The sequence below is a fragment of the Ixodes scapularis genome, unplaced genomic scaffold (assembly GCF_016920785.2).
Source record: "Ixodes scapularis isolate PalLabHiFi unplaced genomic scaffold, ASM1692078v2 PGA_scaffold4__175_contigs__length_147842914, whole genome shotgun sequence".
In the NCBI taxonomy this organism is placed as follows: Eukaryota; Metazoa; Arthropoda; class Arachnida; order Ixodida; family Ixodidae; genus Ixodes; species Ixodes scapularis.
This window is the reverse complement of record NW_024609879.1, coordinates 39,187,203-39,193,217: the sequence shown is the minus strand read 5'-3', so window position 1 is coordinate 39,193,217 and position 6,015 is coordinate 39,187,203. Positions and strand designations below refer to the sequence as shown.

Genomic DNA, 6,015 nt, shown 5'->3' with positions numbered 1-6,015 from the left:
CAGAATGAACAGGCCTAGCGTTGCGTCTGTCTCCGGGTTTTCTGTCGTTCTTTTTCTCGTTCTTCCTCTCACGGTCACAGATGTCAGCACTTGCGATTTACCGCGCTCCAGTCCCGGCTTTGGATCCCTGATCTAGATGAGGTAGAAGTGTTCGAGCCGTCACAATCCCGCGTAAACAACCGATGCATCCGAACAGATCCAACGTGACGACCCGACCGTGGCCAGACCGGCCCTGCCGGCCCGGCGAGTGACCTCGCCAACCTCGCCACGCTTGCGCATTGCCGATTTAGGAGGAAATGATATAGTGCGCTTTGTCAGCTTCCGGAAAGATCTGTGAAATCCTGCAGAGCAAGTTCAGCGGGGTTGGAGGCGCTTCATGGAGCGGCCGTTGCCAGAGATCTACGAGCGGAAGATGACCAGCTTGAGCCAGACCTGCGAGCGAATTATGCGTGCTCTAAATGGAGCGCTTTTGGAGCGCTCGAGATCTGCGAGCGGAATTCACCATGAGATAAATGCATTTGAAGTTTCAGCTTGAGGCTTCTTCATTTCTGGTAAGTCCCAGGGGCTTAGAATCCACCTGGAGCATAGGTGGTACCCTCGGCTTTGAGGCTGTGCTGCTCCCGGACTATAGCCTCAAGCTTGTGCCGCTTGTGGACGAGCTTCGATGAGTGAAGTGCCCGGTCCTTTGCCGTCGTGATCTTGTCCCGAGTTGCCTTGTAGGAGTGCTTTTCCTTGTGGCTTCCGGGGCTGATCTCCATCTTCAGGAGTGCCCTTTTGAAGCCTCTTGCACCGAGGTTAAACTCTAGCACTGCTAGAGCAACGGCGGTCTCCACGGTGCGCAGTGAGGTGATTTGCGTGTTGGGACAACACTTCCAAATGAGTGCTTTAAAACTCATTTGCATTTCAGGTTTTCATGCATGAGCATCGAGTGAGCGAGTCCCGCTCTGCAAGCCGGTTATACAGTGGAACAAGTTCCTTTTTAACATCTCTAAAGAAGGCTGGTTAGTGTGGTTTTGCTGCCGTAGGCTTACCTGCTGGATTGAGAGCCTCGTGGCGGTTATGGTGGCACCACGACTCCTCGCCTTCTGGAGAGGCTATGTGTCAGGGCTCCTGGTCTGTGGAGTTGGTATGAAGAAGGCTGGCAAGGACAGCCCGATGCATCTTCTTTACGTCAGGTGCGTTGCCTTTCAAGGCACATGCGTATTAACTTGTGAGCTTCTTCGTGATGACATTGGTGAGCTTTCCTTTTCCTCAGAGTCCTTTTTTGGCCTGTTTCAGCTTTTCCAATCCCGCATACATTCGCTTTGCCACATGATTTACCCAGTCTTCTTTCTGGATATGCTTGTCATAAAGCTCAAGGCTGGCAACGTGTGTAAAAGCCTTGCTGTCGTCGTCACACAGGACAGCGACATACTGCATGTTATGCAGTTTGACGGAGCGGCTCAAGATGGTTGCAGCAGCCACCACTTCCATCGCAATCGAAGATCCCTCGAAGTTTTTCTGGCAGGTTTCTCTATGACTATCTGCCCACTCCTCAAATCCTTTACTTTCTTCCTTGGACCCAACTGGCACCCGTAGCAGTACTTGCTTTTTACCGAAAAATCAATAACCAAACCAGTCGCCAGCTCAACAACAACACTAACTCCAAACTGATGTGTGTCCACGTTTATGACATATGCCATCAAAGATTCTTAGTACTTGCCCTTTGCTGCTTCTTGCCATAATGGACTGCTTGCCATGTCTGCTCACAGTCATCATTCGTATCTTCAGGCCCTTTGCTCGTTTCGTAGGTGTCCATATTGGTTCCAGCTTGGAGCTCCGACAAGTCGGACAGGTTTGAGCATGTACTGCTTCCGCTGGGTTTTCTTGATCTCTTGCTAGAGGCATTGTCATCTTCATTCAGTGAAGCAACGTCGGTGGCGGCGCGTCGCCAGTTAGGTTTGGCGATAGGGTGTCGTGAAGTAGCCGGCTTCATGTACCGGTGCTCAGTGAAAATGTTTGCCCTAACGTTAGAGTTGGATTCAGAGAGGGTCTGAAAGATTACAGTTCCCTGCTGGGCTTCAGAGGTTGCGATAGCGGGCTGTGTTGGTACCAAGGCCGTGGGGCTTGGGGACGCCATGCCACGCTAAGCCCAACGTTGGGCTTACCGTTCGGCTGGCCTGCCGCTCTCAGATTTGAAAGTTTCGAAGAAAATTGGGTTTCTTCGGAAGAAAACTCACTTGGCGTATTCCCGTGATGTTTCGGAAAGTCAAGGAGCCATTTTCACATCACAAATGGCTCCCAGAATTGGTGCATTGCAGCGTATTCTGCGGAGCTTGAAGAAATACGGCCTTTCGAGCTTGGCATGCTTTCTTGGCTTCCCCTTAATGTGAACTGGGCAGATGCGCGGTATTCTACGGTATGTCCAATCTGTGAGCCTCCTTCGACTGTCGTCACCGTGGGGTTTGCCACTTTGTGATCCCCCAAAAGTATGTCATCAAGCTTAGCGAAAGGGAGGGATTGACAGAAATTGTGCTCTTTTATCCTTGCAATTTTACCATGACGAAGGAGCTTCTAAGCAGTGACGTTGCACTTGAGTATACTTGGGTCGTAGTAGTACGAGTGTGCCTGTGTAAATATAGGGGGATTGCAACCAGATATTGTTGCACAGCCCCTTTAAATCGATTTCTCTATGACAGGACCTGAAAGCTTCTTAGTCTCGATTATTTACGGTGACACCATAACATTACTGGGAAAATTGCAGAGAAAGGCATGGATTGCCAGCAATTTAAAAAATAGGCATTCTTGGGACACGTGATACCTGGGACCACTGTTTGTGAACTGCCCTTTGGCCAGTTGACGCACCATTAAGCATTGGCATAGCACAGTTGTACGACTGTTAATTGCACCAAAAACTGCATGTTTTCGTTTTCTTTTATTTGACTACAAAAGGCCATTGGCTGGAATAAGGTAAAATGCTGTCACCAAAGAGGTAATTAATTGCAAGCAGTGTGTTTTGAGTGCATTGCTCAGAGGCTGGGCAGAAACTCTTGTGAACCTGTGATGCTGAAAGTAGCACTCTAACAGTGTGACGGCGCTGAAATGGGCTCAATATCACACCCCATGTCATCATCACTTGACTGGTCTTCATCCCAAACTTCAGCAATCAGTTCCTCAAGGCTTTCCTCACGGCATGTTGCAATGTTTGCATCCAGCGTTTCATAGTCCTCTCGCATGAAAGAAGTGGATTGGATAACCTGACTGGGAAGAGGGCGTCAGCCTCAGCAGCACCGTCTTCCTCATCGGGAATGACCTCTTGCCTTGAGAAGCCTGCATGGCGGAAGCACCCTTGCACAGTTGACACTTTCACTTGTTCCCAGGTGTGGGTTAGAATGTGAAGAGCTGAGAGCAAGTCCGCTGGAGGACTTGGCGGCGGTAGAAAGCCGTCCAAGTTTTGAATTACACCTTGGTCTATCGGTTGAATGACTGCTGTGGCGTTTGCTGGCAGGTGGTCGAGGCAGATGGACTTGAGTCCATCCCCATGACCATGGGCAGGATAACTGTCCACAGCATACACCACATTCCTGTTTGGCCGGGTATATCTTGCATCTTCCTCCCGCAACCAGGTCTCGAATATTGCCTGTCTTATCCAAGCTCTTCCGTTGACGTGGTAAGTGACGGGCAGCTTAGGTATCCCTCTGAAGCAGCGTGGGTGCTTTGATTTTCCCGCAACCACCATCTTCAACTTTTTGCTACCGTTCATGTTGGCGCCTACAAGCACTGTAATACGCTCCTTGCTCCGTTTTCCTCCTGAGCAGGTTTCTCCTTTGTAAGTGAGGGTCTTGGTTGGGAGCGCTTTGTAAAACAATCCCATTTCATCAACGTTAAAGACGTTTTGTGATTCATAGTTTTACAGAATTTCTTGCAGCCGTCCCTGTTGCCAGCAGCTACAGTCATCTCTATTGACTGCCGCGCTTTCTCCGGAACCAGTCTTAAAGACAAAACCATGCCGCTTTTTGAAACGACTCGGCCAACCGTCGCTTACCTTGAAGTTCTCAATTTCCATTTGAGAAGAAATATCTCGGGCCATCTCCTCCAAGAGGGCTTCGTTGATCGACAAGTTGGCACTGCATGCATGCTTGAACCAGATTAGAAGCACATCCTCAGTTTCACTGTACGCCGTCGTCCGCGTCCGCATACAATCTGTCGTGAAGCTCCCAAGCTTGACGGCGTCTTCAATCTTTCCTTTGTTCTTCAGTACCCTCGACAGCGTGGACTTGGGGATTCCAAATTTCTTGGCGATTTCAGTCTAAGTTGGTTGCGATCAAGTTCTTGAATAATCTTGACTTTCGTTGCGAGCAGAAGTGCGTTGTGCTCTCGTTCCTTGGCGGTTTCCATTATGGATATACGATTAGCGCGATTAGATATGGCAACATCAATTATGCGGGAACGTGTGCCATCGTTGGATTGGCTTGGCTAGGCTATGGTGGCTTTGGCAGGCTAACGCAGCTAGAGGCTTTCAAGGAAACCTTGCTAGAGGCTGCCTAGGAGACGACAGGACAACTTGCTCAATCTAGAGGCAAATAGGGGTGGCCTGGCAGCAGTAGAGGTGGTGATTGCAATGCCATGTTTTGAGGCGGCGGAAAGAAGAACCCTACACTTGAGCGCGGAGAGAGCTCCCCAAGGAAACATGGATGTTAACGGCTCTACCCGTCCTAGTTCACGGAGTGGGTTATTAACATATTTTACATGGTCGTGACCTCACCCTACTTTTCTTTTTTTTTTTCTCTTGGTCGCTCTTTTTCTCGCTTCTTCACTCGCTCAGATGCCCGGAGCGCGTTACAATAGCCAAGGCTACGACTGCGTCGGCCTGGCTTGGCTATTGCTCTTTTTCATAGTTGTCAGACCGCCACAGCTATTTCCAACATTTATAGTTTTCGTTTAGTTTAGTTTCATTTAACCGAAGTAAGAAAAAAAAGTGTTTTGATTAGCCGAACATTTTTATCATTAAATACATAAGAGACCAACCAGAGGTGCCTACATAGTTTCGTTTAGGCATATTTTTTGTTTAACCGAGTTTCGTTTAATGGGAGTCCACTGTATGGTGCTGATACATCTACACTGGTGCCCTCTGGACTCCGTGGGTCCCCAAAAACTTTTCGACATGTCGCCCAATCCTATTCCCTATCGTGCTACCTGTGGCTCCACTGTAGTGGATGCACCATGCAGAAGAGTCAGAGCGAGCCTCATACACCACCCTGTTTACTTCCAATACGCCGTACTGAAGTCGTTGGTTCATCCGCCAAATAACGTGGTTAGCATCCACCACCTGCCGCTTTGTCTGAAGAGACTGTCTCCGGACACAGGAGTAAGACAGGGTTTGCGTGGGTCCTTGAAAACTTTCAAAACCCTTGAATTTGAAAACGGCATTTTCCAGATCTTGAAGGCCCTGGAATTTCTAGCGGTGCTTGAAAACCCTTGAATTTTCCTAAGATAATTGTTATTTTTTGTTGTTTTCTTTTGCAATAATGAAATTGCTTTACAGTAATAATGTATAATAAGTTTTTTATATGTAAACATATATTTAAAAATTTCAACGAGGAAGCTTTTTTTTATATGGCACATTTGGAGACATTTAGTGGATGCCTGTTAAGCGCCTGGCCACAATGGTAGCAGTCCTGTAAATTAAAAATAGAAATGCGGCAAAAAGGGTTTGGGAGTGCATTAAAGCGCAGGGGAGGAAAACGGTAGTGCACCTATCGGTTTTTCTTCATCGGCCGGGTCGGCCATAATTAGGTTTTGGTATGCACGGCGAATGACTGCTTCCTTCCGTGCGTATGCAGGCTGGCTACAGAGAGTTGCGACACAGAATAGCAGTCATTGCTAGGACGATTTCTGCCCGAATTGGTTTTCAACTCTTTTTTTTTTTCACAACCGATTTGTACCTTTTTTGAATGACCGATTAAAGGAATCGAGGAACGGGAATCCAGGGTTCAAGGCTTCAAGGGATGAGAGGGTCTCTTTATACTTGTTTTT

General features: G+C 48.2%; 1 pseudogene; it reads right to left on the bottom strand.

The window, feature by feature from the left end:
* Positions 1 to 3,059: 3,059 nt before the first annotated feature.
* Positions 3,060 to 3,622, bottom strand: LOC121046708 (annotated as a pseudogene).
* Positions 3,623 to 6,015: the final 2,393 nt, after the last annotated feature.